Source organism: Aedes aegypti, chromosome 3 (assembly GCF_002204515.2).
Source record: "Aedes aegypti strain LVP_AGWG chromosome 3, AaegL5.0 Primary Assembly, whole genome shotgun sequence".
NCBI classification, from domain to species: domain Eukaryota; kingdom Metazoa; phylum Arthropoda; class Insecta; order Diptera; family Culicidae; genus Aedes; species Aedes aegypti.
The window spans coordinates 152,104,373-152,129,970 of NC_035109.1; the positions used below are offsets into that span (position 1 = coordinate 152,104,373).

The 25,598-nt window shown below is 37.6% G+C and overlaps 1 protein-coding gene and 1 long non-coding RNA gene across 5 annotated transcripts in view; both read right to left on the minus strand.

Moving 5' to 3' along the window:
- LOC5569656 (semaphorin-5A) overlaps positions 1-25,598 on the minus strand; it is a 613,002-nt gene that overhangs the window by 196,200 nt on the left and 391,204 nt on the right. The window lies entirely within an intron of this gene.
- LOC110678775 lies at positions 6,441-7,316 on the minus strand. Its single transcript, XR_002501931.1, has 3 exons — positions 6,769-7,316; positions 6,637-6,703; positions 6,441-6,571 (listed from the first exon to the last, which is right to left on the minus strand). It is a non-coding gene; the product is annotated as an uncharacterized LOC110678775 (long non-coding RNA).

Consider the following 25,598-nt stretch of genomic DNA (forward strand, 5'->3'; position numbering starts at 1 on the left):
CGAAAAAGTAGTTTTGGTTCGACACATGAGGGACTCCCTACGCAAAAAATAGCAGGTCTCTGGTATGCAAAGAGGGCCCACTCACGTGCCGCCAAGGAAGCAATTCCTAGGCCTAAATGTGGTTGTTGCCAGTGCAATAACACAACTCGACGACTCCCATTGACCGTTCGTTCGCTCGTCGCAGCTGTCGTATTAATAATTATAACATTATTAATAAATCTTTCCCGCTGATTTGTTGCGATTGCCCCGTGGGTTTATTCTGGTCAAGTTGCGTGTCTAGTTTGTTGTTTTCGAGGTTTAGCACTCGGTAAGCTGACTTAAATCACGGGAGACAGGGCGCAACCTTGCTGGAGGGGGACATCTTTGACGGACTTGCACGCATCCCGAAGCTCATCGGGGTTTCGAACTCATAGGTTTGAGGCATCGGCGAGAGTTTTGACTTTTGAGTAAGATTCTATAATCCAAAGTTGGCCGTATTGTGTTATCACGAGTACTAATCTAGACAAACAAAAGATCTACAAAGCTGTACTCTGTAGTGTTCAGGATTGATCACAACAAACAGTTACAGGCATTTTCAGCGTATAAAGTTTGACAAAATTTCTTATATGTGCTCGAACAAATAAAATGATTGAAGTGGATAATGAATCTTAATTTAAAGTTGTCAAACTTAAAAGCAATACAAATCACAATCCAAATTTTATCATGTCGAATATGTTTTTAAAGAATTTACCCAAAATCGATACAGTCAGAGTAATTTCGAACATAATTTATAACACTTTCAAATAAAGCCATATACATATAGCCTTTTCAACATTGTACAACTGAAATAACTTAAATTTAGCATTACGGCATATTAAAGGAATTGATATTTGCCCTTCTAAGGCTTAGAAAACACATACCATCTATGGCTTACTTCAATCAATATGCCACCTACACCTAACGCCCTTTATTACAAAATTCTTTTCCTCCCTCTTAATAGTCATCGATTGTGATTGATCATCCATTGGCCGGACTGCCCCGCCAAGAAACATCTAATTATTCATCGGGAGACCTCCCCGCGCGGAATCTCTTTTGATTGTTGCGACCTCCGCCAAAGAAAAGAAGAACACTAATCCGCTCAAAGCTTATGATTGAAAATTGAAAAACTTTATGCGCACGGTACGCACCCACCCAACAATCAAACAACGATTCATCATTCCAAACCTACAACGGTGCTCGACCACAATAATGCAGGACATAATAGAAGGTACGTGCGCTCACGCACCAATCTCCCGGATTGATCAATATTCGATCTTCATTGGGCTTCTGGTGATCACTCATGGGACACACGGAAGGCTCAAACAAGGTACTCTGGAGCATAGGTTCCCAAACTTTCTGTGTGTACGGCTCACTTAACCATACGTCCTCACCATATAAGTTGACTTACTCATTTTCAAGGAAATGTTAGAGATTCATAAACATCCAATATAACACTCAAAGAGCTTTGAACATATAGTTGAAATAAAATGGAATATATATTCTCCAATTAATTCTAAATTTTCATAGAAAAACCAAAAAATAATTGAAAACTGTACAATAAGGTTAAGTTTTCTTTTAATACTTTAAAAAATATGAATGATATTAAGATATAAATTTTAATATGCCCATTTAATGTAATTATATAATTCTCGACTGTAAATTGTGAAAAAAAATATCTATAGCCAATTTTTAGGACAAATGACAACCATATCTTTGATCCACGAAAAAACTTTCATCTTTTCATCTCCGGGGAGTCGTGAAAAACAAACTTTACTATTAGGTGGGTTGTGTACCCAGAAAGTTTGGGAACCTATACACTAGAGACCCGTAGGAGAAGCACACGAATCCAATCGAGGGTTCGCGCTAACCTTTCCGTGGGTCACCGTTTTGTGCGCACTGATCGATGCGATCCGATAAGCACCTTAAATGCATCCGTTTCGGGAAGTCCAGACGCAAACGCCCAGTTCAAAGGTTCGATTCCAGCGCTACCTATCGCGGTGCACTTTTGATGGTCTGCCCTGCGAAGGTTGTGTGTGGGACTTACGAACCCTTTGGGAATTAATGACTCGTGTGTGTATGATCTGCTGCGCGGCCAAAGGATTGACAGAAACACACTTTAGACCTACCGCACCGAATGATGGTCTAACGAGGTGTGAAAGATATTATCCGAATGGAAGTTGACAGAAGTCGCCACATTTCACGCGATAAGCTTCGTGACCGTTCAAATGGTAATTAATTAGCTGCGATGTCGTCGAGGTCCGTGCTTACCTCCAAACGACATTATTTCGCGTGATTTGAAGCACCATTTTGAAGAGGGTGGTCTACATGCAAGAATAGATGGGATCTGGCCGATTGGGACCAATGAGATTAATTACTAGGAATGTTTGATTTATGTGGTTTTCAATTTACAATTCAACTAATCGGGCACATCCATGGAAGCGATTCCTAGAAAAATAATTAAAGTAACTCTCGTAAAAGCAATAGAACATCTGAATGCATTCCTTTAGAAAGTATCAGGAAACCCTGAAGGATATATTGATCATTTTCATGTAATTGTAGATCAGTCTCGGAAGAATATTTTGGAAGAACACTTGAAAGATTGCAGAAATCTACTCTTTAAAGTGCTCTTAGATAAATCCCTGTAAAATTCCCTATTTGTCGAAGGTTTCTACTACAAAGGGTTTATAGACTTAGTTTTTAGTATAGTTTACTCTATAATTAGAGTTATATCTAGAGGCTCATAATTAATTTCTAGTAGAAATCATTAAATCATGGCAGGATCCTCGAAAAAAAAAATCATCTTCTATTTTTTTTTAATTTTTTAATTTTTAGAAGTATTGTTGAAAGATTTTTCAGAGGATCTTTAGAGAAATTTTCTCTAAACGAAGAGTGAATGGATGCTGGGATCTCTGGAGGAGCTACTTAAGCATCCTAGAAGCAATCACTACAAGGCTTTGTGAAGAATTTCCTGTAACGAAGTTCTATCAGCAATTTTGAAAGCATTACAGCTTTCCTGACGAAATATTTAGAATGACTTTATAGTTTCAGAATCCATGAATAATACCAAACCATATCACATGATATTTTTTGGTGCTTTTTTGTGAATTCTGCCAAGTGTTACTACATGAGTTTTGCTAGCAATTTACAAACAGTTTTTTCAGGATGTTTTAAGAAGATTTTTATAACAATATCCTGTTCAAGTTTTGATTCCAACGAAAGTTATTGCCTTACGTATTTCACCAAATCATTTATTGAAATTTTTTCGTTGGCAATTTTTAGAATTCCTAAGAATTTTGAAAATATATACAGTGAATATCTGATGGCATCGCTGAATTGCTGTTCAATCCTCTGATCTTTGCTCGTCTGTTAGTGGGATGAACAAGTCATTTATTTGATCGCGTTACGAAATGATGTTGCGCATTAAACTGTCGGGGGGGAATCTCCCACACACCTCATAATAAAAAACAACGGTACTCATAAAGCAGATCCCCACACAAAAAAAAACCGAACCATTTGTTCATCGGCAACCCATGCAACCAAAGCATGTAGGAACGTCCCCCGAGGGGGAGCTTTCATTTTCTGTTTTGAACAAATTAATTACCCTGGCAGGATAATTACACAATCTGCAGCATAAGGAATCATCCATTAACGATGCCCCTTCGCTGGAATCCCCAGTACCGATTTGCATTTCAGTTTTTTTTACTTTGTAACCGGCAATCAAGCTAAGAACAACCAACTCATCTGCATTGCCAACGAGATCCGATCGTCGTCGGATGGGTTCCAAGTAATGCCAATTTATGGTAGAAATTGCCGTTAATCATTGCATCTAAACCGTCTATTTGTACGGATTTCGATCAACTGTATTTGGGAAGACCGCGGTGTGTACTAAATATATGGTGATTATTATTACTTTAATGATGAGCGCGGTCGTAAAAACACAACGGTCGATTGATTTATTGGAGGAGTTTGTTGAGTCTAGTCACATGTAGCTTGTGGGTAGATTGCAACAATTTGCATATTGATTAGGGTTTTATTCATGTATTCGGCCGGTGGCAAGGTAACACAATGAAAATCGTCATCAAAATTTAACACGAACTATGTTTGCTATTTTGGATAAATGGTGACATTTTAGATTAAAGGCGATAATTCATCAGTTTGTGCCACTTCACGCTGAGTTTTGTTGCTACCAGGCGATGCCTGTTTATTTTGAAGTTGTTCAATTTGTATTGGTTCTGCTGAAGCCGTCCTAGGCAATAGGATGAAACAGGATGCTACAACAAGATTGCAAACGCCTTTTGTTGAGTTTTAAGTTTTCGGGCTAGTGAAATGTTGATACTACATTGTTGCATAATTATGAAGAAAATACAATTGGTTGAAAAATTACTAAGCTATGTGAAATTCACTGTTAATTTAAATATGTTGTGCTCAAACTTTGTGATTTATCTTTTCTTGTAACTTGATTCAGAAGATCACACGAACTTATGATTTTGGGAACTTTTGAAAAATAAGCCTAATTACGACAAGTGCTGTAAAAAATAGATTTCTGCAACGAGTTGCGTACAACATTTTTTGCAATTTCGAAGAAGACCTTTTTGAGAAATCATATCAGAATGCATTCACAATTATTTTGGAATTTATGAAAATTGCTGTGTAATGTTTAATTACGCAACTCAAGACAGTTGCGTTATGAAAAGGCGCTTGGTAATGGTCATTACGCAACTGGTTTCAGTTGCGTTATGACTATTACCGCACTACATAATTCAGTGCAGGAAAGTTGGCCGTTTCATGATAGATCGGCGTGATGAAAAACAGCCTTGTACGATGAGAAATTGCAAAAAAAGTAAAAAAAAAAAAACAATGCAGTGAAATACATTTTTCGATTGTGTGAAATACATGTTTCCAAATATTTTCACGGGAGTTTTCTCCAGTTGAAGCAGGAGCTATAAACGATAAAAGGAAGGAAGTTGAAGATGTATGTGTAGCAACCAATCCATTCTCATTTGATTTTGAAGCACGATCAAAGCAAACGAAGAAAGCATCCCATATGTATCTGTCCATGATTGGCAATGTTTCACAAGTAGTAACAAGCTTGATAAATGAATGCAGCGAACGAGAGCCTCAAAGAGAGAACGATAAAAAACTCATTTCCATCGCTTAGTTATCATTGCGGGCAGGTGTTTTATTTAACAGACGTGATAAATAGTCCCCGAACATCCTATAGCAATAATGCCCTTCAGGTTTGAAGCTTCTTTAGAAGGGTATTATCATGTATTGTTCTGCCCTTAACTGCATATTTGTAACATTCGACAAAAATTGGCATTGAGTAAATGGAACACCAAGTGTGCATTTCAAGGCAGTATGGGAAGAAACTAAAATTTCTAAAAATTACCAGGAACTCAAAAGTGCTTATTTGAGGCTGAAAATTTTTACAGCTCATATCGAATATTGGGATAATAGTCAGAAAATATTACTAATAAAAAATTCTTTGCTACCGTAATTTCGGGTGAAATTGATCATTTTCACGGTTTTTCTAGTTTGTTTTCTATAATGTTAACAATCCCTAACAACTAAATGCAGGAAAACAAGTACGAAGGTGAGCCTCATCGACTTATGTACCGAAATTTTCTAACAAATGTCATTTTAGTATTAACAAATACCTCTAAAATAAAAAAATCAGAGGATCTCATTTCGGAGTGAAATTGATCACTTGTCAATGCCATTATTGTTAGTTTCCAAAACAACTCTATATGATAAATTTGAGCACCCTGAATCCGAATATGCTTGTAAAATTCTTAACAATGCAATATTTATATAAATAACGAATAGTTAAATTTCAAGAATTACGCTGAAAACGCTTAAATGTATGCAATTTCCTAAGGAATTCAATGATATCTAACAGAAATTCAATTATTTCATTCATATGAGCCAATTGGTACGAGTTTTGGTGATGAAATCTGGTTTGGGGATATATCTCAAGCATCCTCACAAACTTTCATGTTTATACCATGTTCAAATCCTTGCTTATAAATAGAAGTTCACAGGTGTTTGTCAATACTGCACCGTGCATGATTTTTAAATTTTACATTATTTTCATAGTAATAAACATTCTTTAACGCTAAAAACTTCACAACAAACAATTCGACAATAGTTACGACAAGCAACGTTCATTTACTGCAGCTTACATCAATATTTGTGCTCCATTACGAGTAAATAAAATCGTGTGATACGATGATCAATTTCACCCTTCTGATCAATTACACCCGATTTTACGGTACTACATTACGAGGCTCATGTATAATCTCAATGTGACTGTTATTCGGTGACAATCAGCAATGTGACAATACAACTTGGTATGTATTTTCGAATTTTCATGAACAAAATCACAAATTTTAGTAAGTTGATCAAAAGTATATATCTATATCTTTTTTGGATGAGCTTCGACTGAGGTTATGTTATTGAACCAATGTTAGCTGAGCAGTCTTCAGGGAATTAAAAACGCTAATTTTTGATTTTTCCCGACGTTTCGGTCCGTTTGGGACCTTTTTCAAGGGTTCTAAAATTTTAATGTTATAATCAATTTTCAAGTTTTACATGTAATTTAAAGTCAACATTAATTACCAATCACTACGGTTTTCTAGTCAAGATGGCTTTGCTAAACGCTAAAATGTCATGCGGAAATATCGGTCTGAATTGGAAGAAATTAAGTTAACATTCATTTGTCATGTTTTTTCCGTCCTACACTGTACTCACATCGATTGAGTCCGACCGGTTCTGAACCATCGTGGGGCGGACAATCTCCTACCTAGCGAGCGGTCTGGAATTCGGTGTCCTATATTTAGATCTTCCACCATTACTTTTCGCATGATATCTGTTTCATTTGTGTGTGTGTCATTTTTCTAGTCTAGTGTGTGTCTCAACTATCTAACCGTAAGTGATTTCTATCGTCTGTCTAGTTTGTTTTGATCGTCATCTTCTATTTGTTTTTTCATTTTTCAGTAAGTGTAGTAGTCCTGCGTAAGCTACATGGAGATTGTCTGTGTCGGTACGTTTGTTTACAGTGTCGTTGGTAGTGTATATGTGACAACTTTCGAGGATGTGTAGATTGTTTGTTTTTAACGTTCTATCTATGATTTTTGATTCGTCAATCTTAAAGTTATGGTTCATTGTTGCTGCATGGTTTACAAGCGCCGTTTTTCCCGTACCCAGCTGACCTCCGTATCTGCATTTGTGTATCCCTTGTCTAGTAGTGTTTTCAATTTCTTCATGTTTGATCTGTGTCCGGATTGTCGTTGTTTCAATTTCATGGTAGTCATTCCTATGTAGCATGCCTTACAATTTTCACAGTCTATTTTATAAACAACATTGCTCTGTTCCATATCGGGTGTTTTGTCCTTTACCGACGGTAGGAGGGAGCCAATAGTTTTGTGTTGTCTGTATGTTATTTTTATCGATGGGTAGTCCCTCTTTAGTGTTTTTGTTATTTGTTGTGATAGTCCGTCGATGTTAGTGAGCGAGTAGAATTTTGTTTCTGGTTGGAGGTTTTCTGTATCTGTTTCTGTTCTACTCACGTCCATAGCTGTGTTGTTGTTGATCGTTTGATATTTTGTGCGGTTGATTATTCTGTTGATGAGGCTTTTCGGATAGTCGTTGGCTTTCAGGTGGCGATGTATGACTGCGTTTTTTCCTTTTAGGTCCAGGTTCGTCGAGAAAAACATCACTCTTTTGGCGAAGTTTTGCGCGACGTTCAGTTTCTGGTGAATTGGATGACCAGAATGGTAATTCAGGAAACGACCCGACGCGATGCTTTTGCAGTACCATTCAGTTTTCACCGTATTATTCTCCTGGCGGATGACCAACATATCCAGGAAAGGCAACCGGTTTTCTTCCTCTTCTTCCAAGGTGAACTGAATGTTCGTGTTAACTTGGTTGAAGGTGTTTACTACATCTTGTACTTTGTCGGGTGGCAGTACAAGAAATAGATCATCCACATACTTTTTTATGAATGGGATGACACAGCTTGCATTTGGAATAGCCTCGTCCAAAATATCTTCCATAACGAGGTCTGCGATAATTGGTGAGAGCGGGTTGCCCATTGCGGTGCCAAATTTTTGTATGTAGTAGGTTCCTTCAAACGTGAAGTAGCTACAATCGATACAAAACTCGGTGATTTCCCAGAACAGGTCTAGGCATATCGATGTGTGGTTTTCAATATCGTTCCAGCGACGGAAAATACTTCGCTTCATCAATTCTTTCGGAATAGAGGTGAAAAGCGATACTACATCGAAAGAGACCAGAATGTGTCCCTCTGGAAGGATGGTGTTATTGATGAATTGGCAGAACTCGAACGAATTTTTGGTGTTATATTTGCTGGTGAGTGACTTTCGAAGAATTAGCCCAATAAACTTTGAAAGTTCATAAGACGGAGCCGTCATACATGGTACTACGGGGCGGAGGGGTAAGCCTGGTTTGTGCGCTTTGGGTTGACCGTAGATTTTTGGACAAATAGCTTTATAAGTCCTGAGCTTTGCTGCTGTACGTGCGTCAATTAGTTGAAGGTCTTGCAGGCGTTTTACGATGTTATTATTTTTAGTCTGAAAGGATGATGTTGGATCCTTTTCGACTATCACGTAGGTTTGGTCGCTCGTTAGCAGCTGTTTCATCTTATTTGCGTATTCGTTCTTGTTCATGAGCACTGTTTTGTTGCCTTTATCCGCTTTGGCGACTACTAACTGATGCTGAGTTTGGGTCCCAAATTCGCCTTACCGTACAACAACACGAAGGAAACCCCTTTCTACCACCTTCTCGCTGATGTCGAAGCAATCATCAAGAGCAACGAAGACGTACAGGTACAGGATCGAACACGATGCGCAATTGCAAACAATTTCCAGAACTACGTGCACCAAAAACGAAGTAATTGCAGAGACGACCCAACCTCAAAGTTCTTCAGAGAAGCGGAAAAGGATACCAGACAGTTCTTGAAGACGCATCCCGACATAGTAGTCGCCAAAGCGGATAAAGGCAACAAAACAGTGCTCATGAACAAGAACGAATACGCAAATAAGATGAAACAGCTGCTAACGAGCGACCAAACCTACGTGATAGTCGAAAAGGATCCAACATCATCCTTTCAGACTAAAAATAATAACATCGTAAAACGCCTGCAAGACCTTCAACTAATTGACGCACGTACAGCAGCAAAGCTCAGGACTTATAAAGCTATTTGTCCAAAAATCTACGGTCAACCCAAAGCGCACAAACCAGGCTTACCCCTCCGCCCCGTAGTACCATGTATGACGGCTCCGTCTTATGAACTTTCAAAGTTTATTGGGCTAATTCTTCGAAAGTCACTCACCAGCAAATATAACACCAAAAATTCGTTCGAGTTCTGCCAATTCATCAATAACACCATCCTTCCAGAGGGACACATTCTGGTCTCTTTCGATGTAGTATCGCTTTTCACCTCTATTCCGAAAGAATTGATGAAGCGAAGTATTTTCCGTCGCTGGAACGATATTGAAAACCACACATCGATATGCCTAGACCTGTTCTGGGAAATCACCGAGTTTTGTATCGATTGTAGCTACTTCACGTTTGAAGGAACCTACTACATACAAAAATTTGGCACCGCAATGGGCAACCCGCTCTCACCAATTATCGCAGACCTCGTTATGGAAGATATTTTGGACGAGGCTATTCCAAATGCAAGCTGTGTCATCCCATTCATAAAAAAGTATGTGGATGATCTATTTCTTGTACTGCCACCCGACAAAGTACAAGATGTAGTAAACACCTTCAACCAAGTTAACACGAACATTCAGTTCACCTTGGAAGAAGAGGAAGAAAACCGGTTGCCTTTCCTGGATATGTTGGTCATCCGCCAGGAGAATAATACGGTGAAAACTGAATGGTACTGCAAAAGCATCGCGTCGGGTCGTTTCCTGAATTACCATTCTGGTCATCCAATTCACCAGAAACTGAACGTCGCGCAAAACTTCGCCAAAAGAGTGATGTTTTTCTCGACGAACCTGGACCTAAAAGGAAAAAACGCAGTCATACATCGCCACCTGAAAGCCAACGACTATCCGAAAAGCCTCATCAACAGAATAATCAACCGCACAAAACATCAAACGATCAACAACAACACAGCTATGGACGTGAGTAGAACAGAAACAGATACAGAAAACCTCCAACCAGAAACAAAATTCTACTCGCTCACTAACATCGACGGACTATCACAACAAATAACAAAAACACTAAAGAGGGACTACCCATCGATAAAAATAACATACAGACAACACAAAACTATTGGCTCCCTCCTACCGTCGGTAAAGGACAAAACACCCGATATGGAACAGAGCAATGTTGTTTATAAAATAGACTGTGAAAATTGTAAGGCATGCTACATAGGAATGACTACCATGAAATTGAAACAACGACTATCCGGACACAGATCGAACATGAAGAAATTGAAAACACTACTAGACAAGGGATACACAAATGCAGATACGGAGGTCAGCTGGGTACGGGAAAAAACGGCGCTTGTAAACCATGCAGCAACAATGAACCATAACTTTAAGATTGACGAATCAAAAATCATAGATAGAACGTTAAAAACAAACAATCTACACATCCTCGAAAGTTGTCACATATACACTACCAACGACACTGTAAACAAACGTACCGACACAGACAATCTCCATGTAGCTTACGCAGGACTACTACACTTACTGAAAAATGAAAAAACAAATAGAAGATGACGATCAAAACAAACTAGACAGACGATAGAAATCACTTACGGTTAGATAGTTGAGACACACACTAGACTAGAAAAATGACACACACACAAATGAAACAGATATCATGCGAAAAGTAATGGTGGAAGATCTAAATATAGGACACCGAATTCCAGACCGCTCGCTAGGTAGGAGATTGTCCGCCCCACGATGGTTCAGAACCGGTCGGACTCAATCGATGTGAGTACAGTGTAGGACGGAAAAAACATGACAAATGAATGTTAACTTAATTTCTTCCAATTCAGACCGATATTTCCGCATGACATTTTAGCGTTTAGCAAAGCCATCTTGACTAGAAAACCGTAGTGATTGGTAATTAATGTTGACTTTAAATTACATGTAAAACTTGAAAATTGATTATAACATTAAAATTTTAGAACCCTTGAAAAAGGTCCCAAACGGACCGAAACGTCGGGAAAAATCAAAAATTAGCGTTTTTAATTCCATGAAGACTGCTCAGCCAACATTGGTTCAATATATCTATATCGTTTTATGACTCTCCACGGTATTCATTCGAAATTGTCAAAAATGTCGAATGTGACAAATATGCAGTTATGGGCAGTGTTATTCCCCAATCAAATCAGAGATGAAGCAGAAGATGATAAACAGACTCTTATGATGTGTTGAGGATCATGATTGTTACAGAGAGCAATAAGTGAGATACTTCTCAATTCTCAAGGATCTCAGAATTCAATGCCTGACGTGGAGTGGTGCAACTGCAAAGTAAACCTCGAGCGCTGCTGTAGGTGTCAAAGAGAACGCTCCAGACAATCAGGTACACTATTTGGAGATTGCTCAGATTTGATTGGATTGTTCTTATGCCGCCCTTTTAGCCCAAACATGACATGCCAGTATTGGTCGAACAATTAATACTCTTGCGTTTATTTCCCAGTCTTTTTTCTCCGTGTTTTGTCCCCTTTGTGTTGGATTGATGTTCCTGGCCATCCAGTGAGTAGTGTTTGATCCGTTGAATCTGTTGCCTGCTCCTTTTTTGGGCAAGCGATGGAATCCGGATCATGTCCGATTCACATTTTTTTTCTGTTTCTGTTCGGGATGAACCACTGCGACCAGTTTTCTCTGATCTTTTGTGATATACCCGTGTCCTTTGTTTAGTGCATGTCGTTCTACTCCATTACTATTGAGAAATAATGAAGTAGTCGTTTTTTATACAAATATCATTCTTTACCATTTTGCATAGAGCCTCTTTAGAAAAAGATACCGCTATTTATACCTTTTGGAGAAAACAGTTTGTCACCATTAAATTCTCAAAAGCGCGCCCCTTAATCAGGTTTGGCCACTAAGCTGGTTGAATGATACTGATTTTGACCATGCATCGGTACTCTAGCGTATCAAATTATTGCTTCTACTTATAAGGTTCAAAGTCGTTTTTTGAAACTGTGAACAGGTTTCATCGCATGAGACATTTAGATTCCTTGAAACAAGAAGCTTATTTTAGAAGTTAGGAGGTCTGCTACTCCACTGATTCGGAATCGTTTCCTAGATATCGAAAGATAAACTCTTGAACCTGGAAAGTACTTGTCTCATGAGTTGAAATCAACCTCAGATGCTGATTGAGCCATTTTTCCACTTCAACCTCCTCATCATCTAGGACAAATAGGTGGGTCTTAGTGGCTTGTTACTCTCTTATACTCTTCCGACCGTAACTTATAAGTATTCACAAGAACAGATGCAACTAGAGTACAATATGGTAGATCTTACCACGTAACGCACCACGAAAAGATGATCTACCAGCGTTACGGGTTACCGGTTCGCATGGTAACCGCACTATCGGTATCGATCATCCGTGTTTATGTTCACGTATTCATTTAAAATTATATCTTAATCCTTTCCCATATCCAAGCTCCCAGTGTATTTTGGTGGAAGTGCAGAGGGCTCCTCGGCTTCCATAAAGCAAGTAACACGTCAACATCTCCGTCCCATTCTCAAATTGACCTGCATTCGGATGCAGCCGGCGTCGGTATTGTTTGTTATAATAATGAGAGCACCAGTACTTGCACATTGAAGATGCTACTGATCCTGAGTAGCATCTGTTGGTTCCCTGTGTAAGTACAGCTGTTTTTGCAATAACGGAGTAGCAACTGCGGGCGGTCAATCATGCTCATGCTCATTGATGTTCCGGCAATCGAGAAGTTGGTATACGCCATGATACGACAAACGAGCAACCATGAAATCAGTGGTGATTCCCTAACCTCAACGAATAGAAATTCTTGATTTTATGCAACCAATTTGCATCTATCAGGTGAAGATTTGTTGGAAAGGAAGATTCCAATAATTTACTATTTGCTTTATGATCTCAATTTGTCGAAAAAGACATTTTTAGATGCGTAGAACAGGTAGAAACTGAGGTTACGAGTCGCCTCTGCATGAAATACCTCCCGGATGAGCTGCTGGGAACCCTGTTACTCAATCCCAACCTAGCCCATCCTAAAAATATTTGTATCCACTAGCCTCGAGTTTCCACGAGTACTCTGGCTCCATCCTGTACTAAACTTGGTACTTAAGCGTTAAACGCGATTAGGCCTCAAATTAATGAATTGGTAAAAAAATAATCACTTACAAACTTTTTTGATTGGTATTTTCTGGCATTTGACAACTGATCTCTTCAGTAAGGGAGCAAGTCGTTGTTGAATGTTACTTTCCGTGTATGTTCAATCGACACCTCTCGCACTCGAGACAACATTTATGTTTAATGGACACACCATTGTTATGATGTGTGTTGTCGAGTTTGTTATTGTTTATATTTTAGTTGAAAATAAATATTCGTTCGTGTATCGTCAAGCAGTACACAAGTGTTTTTTCCAAGGGTGGAACTGGCGGCTCTTTATTGCTACCCCGACGTGTCGCTGGTTCTAAAATGTAAACAACCATACAAAATAACGACCAAACAATGGTGACGGCGTAATCAATTTTCTCGCAAACATCTTTTTTGGGAATTTAGCAGAATTTTCTGATTAAATTGCCAACAGCGCACTGCAGTAGCACGTAGCAAATAACTGCTGGCAAACATTTTATTTCAAGCGCATTGATTACCTGTAATTTTGCGAAGAATGATTTTCACTTTTCCGCGTTAAGCCTTAAAACTGGTTCTGGACTTAGGTTGGCGGCTTTTCAATTTTACTCCCAGTTGACAGCCGCCCTCCACCCTTGGTTTTTTCTCGTCCCGCTGTTTGTGTTTCCATTGTGGTGAAATTCCAACAGTCGTTAGGTCGAATACCGTTAGGTCGAATACGGTTAAGCCGAATGTCGCTAGGTCGAATTCCGTTGTGCCGAAATGTCATTTTACTGCCCAAGCAACCAAAAGTTCGGATAAAAGGGTATGTTTTAGTATACTCTTCTCACTTTTTAACCCTTAAATTCCCAAGGCGAATCTTGAGTTTTTTAATGGCCACACTGGTCTCCGAATACCAGTTGATCGATTAATTTGAAATAAATTTCAAAGTAAATGTGGTTTGTTGGTCTTACAATCCTTGGTGAGACATCCCCTTGACCCTGCTCCCTTTTCTAGGTAACAGAAAAAGCGTGGACACGAGGAGTCCAAGATTAGCCTCAAACGGATATCTCAACATCCAAATGAGCTAGAAGTTTGGTGTCTTCGGCAAAGCTGTTCAGAATATCAAGGGCTATCTGGCGATGAAAAATCTGATTGAGAATTCATCCGGTAGGTGGCACTAGTAACAACTTTTATTCAATCATCTATATCTAAAGGTGCTTATCAGCTAGAAGGTTGGTATCTTCGGCAAAGCTGTTCAGTAGATCAAAAGCTATCTGGCGATAAAAAGTCTTATTGGAAATTCATCCGCTAGGTTACGCTAACAAAAAAAAATCTTCATTCTGATATACCTCAAGATCCTTATCATCGTGAAGGTTGGTGTCTTTGGCTAAGATATTCTGGAGGTGAAAAATATAAAAGAGAATTTTTCTTTTATGGTGTGCTAGTATAAAATTTTCTTAAATTATCTGTATCTCAAGATCATTATCAGCTACACGCTCAAAAAAGCGTTATGGAAAGCGTAAACTGTCAAAAATACACCCTGAACTACCATCATGTTTACATGAACGTTTTCGGAACTAGGCAACGCGTTCACATAAACATGATCTAGTTCACGGTGTATTTTTGCTTGTTGACGAGTTCACGACTGCTGTTCACGGATACGAGAACGAAGATACCACCCTTCTAGCTCAAAAGGATCTCAAGATACAGACAATTGAAGAAAATTTGTTACTAACGCAATCTATCGAAGAAATTCATATTCAGACTCTTCATCGCCATATTGCTCTAATTCTGCTGAATAACTTTGACGAAGACACTAGTCTTCTAGCTTATAAGGATCTTGTGGTAGTGAAGATTGAAGATTTATTTAACTGGTGCCACCTAGTGGATGATTTTTTTTTGCCGAAAATACCAACCTTCGAGCTAAGAAGGATCTTGAGATACAGACAATTGAAGAAAATTTTATGCTAGCACCACCTAGTGGATAAATTCTCAATAAGATTTTTCATTTTCAGATTGTTTTATATCTGCTGAATATCTTAGCCAAAGACACCAACCTACATCTTGAGGTATATAAGATTGAAGTTTTTTTTTACTAGCGCCACTTAGCAGACGAATTTCTCTTCACCGCCGAATTGCTATTAATCTACTGAACAGCTTTGCCGAAGACATCAATCTTCTAGCTGATAAGGATCTTGAGATACTGATGATTGAATTAAACTTGTCACTAGTGTCACCTAGCGGATGAATTCTCAATCAGATTTTTCATCGCCAGATAGCCCTTGATATGCTGAACAACTCTGCCGAAGACACCAAACTAATAACTCATTTGCATGTTGAGATATCTGTTTGAGGCCAATCTTGGACCCCTCGTGTCCACCTGATCTGTTACGCTTTTTTGTTACAAAAAAGGGGAGGGGTTAGGGAGAATATCTCACCCAAGGATTGTAAGACCAACAAACCGCAGGCTCTTTAAAATTTATTTCAAATTATTGCCCTTTGCGGCTCTTATTGGATTTGCCGATATTTCATTGTCGCACTTATGGGAGGAAATTCAAGGTTGCCAAAAATAAAAGAGTTTGATTGAACTTATTTGGAATTGATGTACTAGATTAAAAATCAGCCGAATGTGACATGGAAAGATATAATTGAGATAACAAATGCATAAACAAACAATTTTTTTTTAAGTTCTTTTGTAACAAATGAAATAAAAAAAAACGCGATTCCATTGTTTTAATTAGGGATAAAAATCAACAATAAATATCGAATAAAAAATAAACCAATCTGGCAGACCTTTCCACGATATGACATCTTGCTCACCATCTTCACCAAAACAAACTGTTTGTTTTTAATCTTGTTTGCTATCGATTTCGCATGCTGAAAGAAGAAAAGTGTTTTTTGCATTGATGTAGAACTTATAGAACCGATTCCTTACTTGATTTTCTCACTACCAGCTCTTAAAGAATGGATTCTCCCAAGGATTATGCATACTCGTCACCTTACCCAAGTAACACAGAAAACATAAATCTAAATTTAAAAATACACAGTTTGTCCTACAATGATTGCTAGAAAGTTTTTGAAACATGTCATGTCTCACGTAAGTCGCTATTTTGTTTTGTTAAACCTTTCAATATTGAACTTGAATGTAAATGTTCTACTAAGGCATATAATTTGTTTTGCAATACAAATCTACCATTTTGCTGAAAATGTTCTAATTATGTTTACTATGTTTCAACCATATTATGTTTTATATTTGTCTTTTTATGTTTATCAAAACATAAGTTTGGTTATATGTCTTATTTCGGTTGTTTTAGACATGTACGACAAATAAACAATCTCAATATGTCATATTCATGTTACATGTATGTCATACCATACTCTTTTCAAACATGTTCTGAATAAATAAATTATGTTTATTTTCAGTCAAATATAAGTTTTTCTAGTTGTCTATAAAACAAATGCAACAAAAGTGACATTTAATAATTTTGATAGCATGGATGATACACTGCCGGCTAAGAAATTCGCCATATGGTGTTTACTGAACACTTTTAAGCAAATGTTTTGAGTAAATTATTATTTTTAAGGTATGCTCTAAATGCCGATTTATCAATTTATATGAATAAATAGAGTGTGGTGGTTGTTTGCCACTGTTTAGTACGAAAAAGGTTCAATGGAATTACCTAACTCGCTTATAGTTGTGTTTTTTTTTCATATTTACTGTTTATTTAACTTTTTACAACATTCACAAACATAACAATGTATAGTCTAACATACATAGTGTTTTTTTTTTTTTTAATAAAATGTACCTTAATTCTAACCATTAACTAAATTCTGTGGGTGTTCAACAGATGTTAAGATAGTTTTTGAAATGTTTACAAAACAGTATGCGATTATTCCATCTATAATCTTGTATATCTTTCTTGAACATGTATAAACTTGGATTCTTATGATTTTTGACATTGTACACTATTGCTTCACATACTAACCATAATGCTGCTTTTAATCTACAATTATGTTTTCCTATTCCACGATAAAGTAGCAAATGTGGCGAAGTTATTTTAATTTTTAATCGGTTTTTGATTATGTCAGACACCCAGTTCCATATATCAGCTGTTTTTATACAATTCATAAACCGATGGACGTTATTATCTGGTTTTCCACACACATCGCATGAAAAGCTATCTATGTTAGCAAGATTGTTAAACATTTTAATTTTGTTCGGAATGATGTCATTAAATATCTCATACAATGTTGACCTAGCTGATAAACTTAAAAAGTTTTGATTGATGTTCTCCCATACTACTTCCCAATGTATTTGAGGATACTTTTTTTCAACCTTAATTTCAATATTTAGTTTATTTAACATGTATTCATAAATTTGCTTGTTAGTTACTAGATGCGTCATATCTTTGATTACTTTTGCTTTCTGAATAAGACGTTGTGTATTTAAACTTAGTCCTTTCAAATTGTGTGTTCTTATCAAATAGTGACTTATAGCAGTGGCACCTTTGAAAAGTAAACTTCTCACGAAAAGAGATTTACACTGAGTGTCTACATCTATTAAATTCAACCCTCCCTTAAAATAATGCAAGTATAATTGTGAGCGTTCTATTTTAAAGATTCTATGATAACCCCATAAAAAACTTCCCGTTATTTTACGTATTTGTGCAATGTGTATATTGCTGGCTGGTAAGATTTGAGCAACATACCACAATTTCGAGAGAATATAGGTGTTTAAAACAACGACCTTTTCCAAAAGATTAAGTCTTCTAAACATATGAGCTTGGATTGTAGCATTTATTGCTTGAATAACTTTTCTGTAGTTGGTTTCGACTACTTTTCTATAATTGGTACCAATAAAAATACCTAAAATTTTCAATTCATCTTTTTCAGTGATCTTCTGTGGTCCTATCGCACAATTGTTAAAACGCAAAAAACCTGATTTCCTTAAATTCAGCTTTATACCAGCGAATTTAGAGAAATTTTCTAAAATTCCCATCACTGCATCAATTTCTTGGTCAGATCTAATGAGCAAAGTCAAATCATCTGCGAAAGCAAGAACACGTACGAATCTGTTCAAAATCAGAATTCCTGATAAACTTTTATTTAAATGTCTTATTAATGGCTCAATGTATAACGTGAAAAGTAACATTGACAAAGGACAACCTTGTCGTACTGATTTCTCTATTTTAAAGGATTGTGTCAAAAACCCGTTTACTAAAACTTTAGAAAAGGCATTTTTGTATAGCTGCTTAATGCAGTTTACGACTTGTTACGGTATATCAAACTTAAGCATGATTTCCCACAAACGTTCATGGCAAACCTTGTCAAAAGCTTTCTCCAGATCTAGACTGAGCAAAGCAAATTTGAATTTTTTTGATTGTTGAGCTTTAATTACAAGAGTACGAATGATGTCTAGATTATCTGTACAACTTTTGTTTTTGATACCAGCTGTTTGGCCCTCATCAATAATTTCTTCAAGACATTTCTTAAGACGGTTTGCGATAATTTTACATAAAAGCTTGTAGTCGGTGTTCAATAGACTAATTGGTCTATAATTGTTTATGTCATTCTTGTTTCCTATTTTCGGGATTAGTGTCACAATCCCATCGGAAAAACTCTCTAATGGTTTCACTGAACCGTTAAATATTCCGTTGAAAAGCTTTAGTAGATCGGTTTTTAATGTAGTGTAGTGAACTAGATAAAACTCGTAGGTGATCCCATCTGGCCCAGGTGCTTTTTTCAAAGTACAGCGTTTAATAGTATCTAGCAATTCATTTCCTGTTATGGGTTCAATAAGATCTTGTTTCGAATTTGCACTTAGAACTTTGGTTAATGAATTCAACATACAGTCAGCTGCAACATTATCATGCCTGCCAGCGAACAAATCCTTATAATGATCATAAACTATTTGCTTAGTTTCTAATTGATCACAAAGAACACCTTTATCATTTTTTAGCTGTAGCACATTAGGGTTAGATTGCATTTTAACAATTTTAGATACTTGGTAAATACCCATTTTTTCGTTCTCCAACATCGTGTTTGGTTTAAAATTGGAGCTTATGGATTTTAGGCGATTAGTTTCTATATTTATAATATCTGATTTGGTTTTTGCTAATTCATCACTCACATTTTGACCATTCATTTGTTTGATTTCTAACTGTTACAGCTTAGCGTAACAAAGATCTTTTTGAGTTCGGTTTCGATTACTGAATTCAAAAAATTTTGATTTGTAAAATTGCCTTATCTTGTTTTTAACGTCGAAAGACCACCATTCTGCAAAATTATTATTGTACTTATTTCTGGATTTTAAACTATTATACACATTATCGAACTCTTCAGTTACGTCAGCATCTTGCAACAAGAAATTTTTAATCTTCCAGTACCCTCTCCCTACGACAGGTGACCTTAGATTGGGTTCAATTTGGTAACAGAATTGGATCGCATGGTGGTCAGAGAAAGGAATCGCATTAGTTTCAAATTTACTAATTTTTTTAAACAAATTGTTCGTTGAATAAAATCGATCGATGCGCGAGGCGGCATCATTCCTAAAAAAGGTAAATTGCTTTTTATGGCCTTTGATCTTCAGCTCAACATCCATAAGATTGAACCGATTTGTAAGGGTTTTTAAACCTCGGCAAACGTTCTTGAAGTTCCCACGGGTATCATCATTTTCCAAAATACAATTGAAATCACCGCCTACTATCGTATCGGTAGCTGCAACTTTACTCATGTGAGTAATTGTCTGAACTTCGAACAAATCATCCCGCTCTGCTTTGAACTGAGAACCAGCATGCGCGTAAATATTTACAAAATTAACACCATCAATAATCATCGAAATAATTCGCCCACATGGGCTTTTCATACAATCATGTACTTCGATGGATTTTCGTACTAGCAAGGCCGTTCCAGAGCATTTTCCATCCCGGTTTACAACGGCAAGGTGTGATGGTAAAAAAGAGAAATCGTCAAATGCGACTTCTTGTAGAAGAACTATATCCAAATCATTGGTCAAAATAAACTCTTTCAAAAGCGACTTTTTAACATCAACTCTTATAGCATTTATGTTAATTGAAGCTACTTTCCTAATTACGTTCATTTCAGAATAAATATAACGCCAAATTTTCAAAGTAATTAATCGCTATCCAAAAATCATAACAGTAAACGTTGCTGAAGTTGTCATAATAATAAAACGGAAGGTGATCCCTATTAAAGTGTAAATCGTTATCCGGGCTCATAACCTGAGACGTAGCCAAAGTTCCAATCCATAAAGCAATAGAAGTACATATCATTTTCCGATACCATGTCCATATAAACGTAGCAAAAGATTTTCAAGGCAGCCATAAAATACGAAGGAAATCCCAGCAGAAGTATAAAAACCATCCATAATCAAAACTCCAAAACCATAGCCAAAGTCATCATCACTTAAAAGTTTGCAAAAGACGGCATCCCTAATCTCAATTCTTCGACCTTGCCCTCCGATCTTTTCCCTTCGATTGAATGGGCTCGGATTCAATGATTTTTAGTGGATCACTATCCTTTTTCTGCTTCCGGCTTCTGGAAGCTCGCGTGTTACCTTCATCTTCTGTTGAAGATCCCTCATGTTGTCTTTTCGTTGCCGAGCAATCAACCTCCATGTTCGGCAGGCCGTCGCTATCGTGCGTGTCGACCGTTGCGCCAATCGTTTTGTCAGCATTCTGCGTTGCGGGAGCCTCAACCACGTGGCTCGATTCGCCTTCCTCACTGTTGCACACTGGTTCAGCCACCATTTTGGCAGCTGGAACTAGCAGCGTCATCTTACTTCCCTCAGTTCCAACGACTGGTGGCTTACTCTTCAGCATCGCAGCGAAACTAGGTGGTTGTGGCGGCGAAGACACAGAAGAGGACCCAGCAGAATCGGGCCGGCCAACTTCTGCATTTTCGACCACTTCCGTGTTCCGTTTGTTGTTCGATGTATTCCGAGGGCAGTCTGCCTTCAGATGGCCCTCCTGTTTGCACAAGAAACACTTATGCTTCACACCTTCGTAGTAGATTCTTCCTCGCCGGTTGAGAAAGAATAGAGTTGCCGGGATTTCTTTCTTGATCTCGATGTACACACCGCGGACTCCCGTGGTTAGGTCCAGTTCCAGCTGAGCTGGAAACTTTTCTCGCACCATCCGACGTACAACTCCATACTTTCCGAGCACATTACCAATCTCCTGGTCGGGAACTTCTGGCGGCAGATCAAAAATCCGGATGTATTTGCTACATCCTCCGGCGACCGACATTTTGACTTCGACCGTTTCACCACTTGAATACTGGAACACGTGATTCTCTGGATTTTGCATGAGAGCGTCTTTCATTGCTCGTTCGTTCATGAATTTGATGCAAATGCACCGTTCCTCGGAAATCTTGTAGCTGCTCTCCATAGTAAACTTATCCGCATCGAACGATTTGACGAAACGCGCCATTTCCACGACGCTAGGGCCGGGAGCGCCATCCGGAAATCTGAACATCAGCGTATTCTTCACGAGACCGTCCATTGTCTAGCTATTGTTTCACTTTGTTTCCAACACAATATACAACCACTGTTAACCAGCTCTTTTGTGCAAAGCCTCCGATCTAATAGGAAGCGTCTATACTGAACGAGATCTGATCGTCAACTGTGTTCATGCAGGGCTTACGTGTTTTTGTGAAAAATTGTAGGAAAAAAAATATAAATACTTAGAAAACACTCCATAGTCATTTGGTATAGGAGTTTTCCGTGAACAAAATAGAAACATAAAGTTTGCCGGAATAGTTTTTGGTAATAACCTGATTAGACTATTTTATTTCGGGTACAAATCAACAACGGTTCGTGAGATTTGAGAAGCAACTTCTATGCTACAACTTCAATTTATGCTGTCATATTCAAGTGATTTATCAAACTTATATCACACTGTAAATTTATGATCACACTAGTTGTCCCTGGAAACTTTTCACTGCCTTGAATGAAGCAATGGAAAATAATTGGCAATGAAATTTTTGTCTTTTCCCAAAACAGTCGTCATGCAGTGTGTCTAAGGGGACCATTTTTAATTTTTGAATTTAATTTTGAATATTTACCATAACGATGAGATTTTTGTTCTAAAGCTTTGAAAAAAGTAATAATAGTTCAGTAAAAGTTCAGTGTATTATTAGAAAACAAAATAATGAACTAATTTGCAAAATGTGATGATTCCTTTTTGGAAATATTTATTTGGCTTGATGTCGAAAAATGTATATTGAGCGATTTATTAGGGCGAATTGATTTTTTCGAAGTAAAAGTGCATATTTCACCATCATTTTTGATTCGCTTTTTAATTTAGTGTTAAATAACAGTTATGCAATCAAAAATTAAAGCTTGTCAATGTTTGCACTTTTACATTTTTCATTGTCGACCATCCAATGCATTTCCACTACCAAATGTTCTCAGTATTTTGTTGCGTTAATGGTTTGTTGGACAAAGTATAATACATACACTCCCGTGCATAAGTTTGGGTTCACCCCCTAAAAAACATGCAAAAGTGTTCTGTCCATATCTCTGTGATTACACGTCCAATAAGTCGCATTCGAAAGGCAAAGAGTTATTCTTACTTCGTATGTATTTTTTCCAAAAACATTCTTTGAACTTTGTATACTAAATTTTTACTTAAAATTGTGACAATTTTCAAAAAACGCACTGAAAAATCATATTTAATTTCCTCAGGATTGGGTCGACCAAAATTTTAAATCCAAGTGTCATTAGAATCGTAAACTTATATTCTTTGAAGAGACGCCACGAAATTTTGGCGGAAAAATCAGTAAAGTATTAAAAATCAATGAAACAGTCAGTCAAGTCATCGTGCAAAAGTTTGGGGTCACCCCTCAGTATGGTGTATCGTGCAAAAGTTTGGGTTCACCTGAACATACTTAAATCTGTGAAATCTCAAACCAATCATGTACGCGCCATTATTTGCGCTCAAAAAAGCTTTAAACTATTAAAATCGGTTGAAAAATGGCAGAGATATTGACAAAAATGATGTGCGTGCGGCTCAGGTGAACCCAAACTTTTGCACGATTTGCATCATACTGAGGGGTGAACCCAAACTTTTGCACGATGACTTGACTGACTGTTTCATTGATTTTGAATACTTTCCAGATTTTTCCGCCAAAACTTCGTGGGGTCTCTTCAAAGAATATAAGTTTACGATTCTAATGACACTTGGATTTAAAATTTTGGTCGACCCAATCCTGAGGAAATTAAATATGATTTTTCAGTGTGTTTTTTGAAAATTGTCACAATTTTAAGTAAAAATTTAGTATACAAAGTTCAAAGAATGTTTTTGGAAAAATACATACGAAGTAAGAATAACTCTTTGCCTTTCGAATGCGACTTAGAGAGTTTCAATTGGACGTGTAATCACAGAGATATGGACAGAACACTTTTGCATGTTTTTTAGGGGGTGAACCCAAACTTATGCACGGGAGTGTAATTATGTATACCTAAACCCATATGATACATAATTTTGACGACAAAAATATGTTGCACAAGCTTCTCCTTCTGCGCTTTTCCAGTCATATATAAGGATGAATTCCAGTTTATCCGCTATGAAACAGAACATTCTCATTAGTCATATTGAAGGCATTGTGATTTATATGAGACATGTTGTGTTACTTGGGTAAAGTGACGGAGCTGAAGAAGATGGATACATTGTAGAGGCTTTGAACAAATGAATGAATATACATACGAGATGACTGGCGAGGATTTGAATCAGGAACCAGGACCTAACAATGCAGATGGGGACAGTGGAATCGACCCGACATCAATCCCAAGTTGCTCGACCAAAACCAAAAAATAAGTTGAATGCAACAGTTCGTAACTTCACTCTTAACGGGCAGTTCTATGGACGCAGATTTGTTGGGGAACTGGATGATTAGTTGCTACCAGACAGATTTCGGGAAACACTGTTAATGAAATCTTAACCGGCATCTGGGAAACGTCCAAAACTGTTTTGTGTCGCAAAGTGATTTTTATTGAAAACAACGGAGTGCAAGTTCCAACATGGGCTGATGAAGGACCAGTGTTCGAGCACATGAACAAGTTCATTGTTCTTCAGGACCAAAGTCAGAAAAAGCAAGTGAACATTGAATAGGTGAATAGCAAACTACTTGCTAACTGGAGATCGAAACAAACACGCATTCACGCGCATGTTTATTCTACCTCAAATTAATGCAAGTCGCTGTGTGAAGTTGTCGAGAAGCAGCTGGTTCATCATCAAAATGGAGATAGGTCATCCATGCAGGGCCGGCTCAAGAACGCGACCATAGAATGTCCCACCACAACATCTTCTTAAATTCTTTAGAAGCGTTCCGATTTCCGAAGTTTTTAAGTTAGAGGCTGTTTGGAGTGGCTTGCGTGTGGCCTACACAATCAACCAAGGGTTTGTTTCGGCGTTGGAAGCACTGGAAGAAGATGCTGAACAGCTGCTGTTTAGGGCACAACGCCTGAAAAATCGTGTAGTGGATTTGCGCACTCGAACGTCAGTAAATTCAAGCCTTGTGGATGCTATGAGTTCCTAATGGTAGCGGAACGGCATCGGAAACGAAATCAGTTCGCTAGTATGAACTATAATATGCTTGTCCACTTATTCAATTTCAAATTTATTGTTCAATTTCATTTGTTAGCAACCAATTCCATTCCTGTTGCCGTTCCGCTATAATTGCGTTTGGGCCTTTATTTTCAAGTTCAATGTTCAATAAAGTATTTTGAATGATTAGATACATATTCCATTTTTATTGCATTCCATTTTATATTTTTTTTAACTTATCGACAACATTGGAAGAATATTTGTCGTGTGAACGTTCCTTCGGTCTGGAAGATATCTAGCATTCTTCGCAGTCCCAAAAAAAAACAAAGAGAAGAATTCCTCGATCGCCACACGAATTCACCTCGGAAAGTAATTTTCTTGCCTATAATTCCCAGAGTCTATGAATGGAGAGTTGCGCGAAGAGACTTCTTTGAGTGGTTGTTCTTCTTCGTCTTCGAAAATAGCCCCTATCTGTTTTGCTGGTCTGTTCGATAGGTAGACGGTTTGACAGTTCGATAGGTAGATTTGGTTTCACTCTTCGCGCAACTCTTCATTCATAAACTCTGATCATTCCATAACCTCGATTACGAAGCATATCTCTGCTATCTAGAGACACTTCATCGAGAAAGACTAAGTTATACAGATCACATTCTATAGAGCATTGCCGAGATACGGATAAAAAGTAGAATTAACCGAGATTTCAGTTTC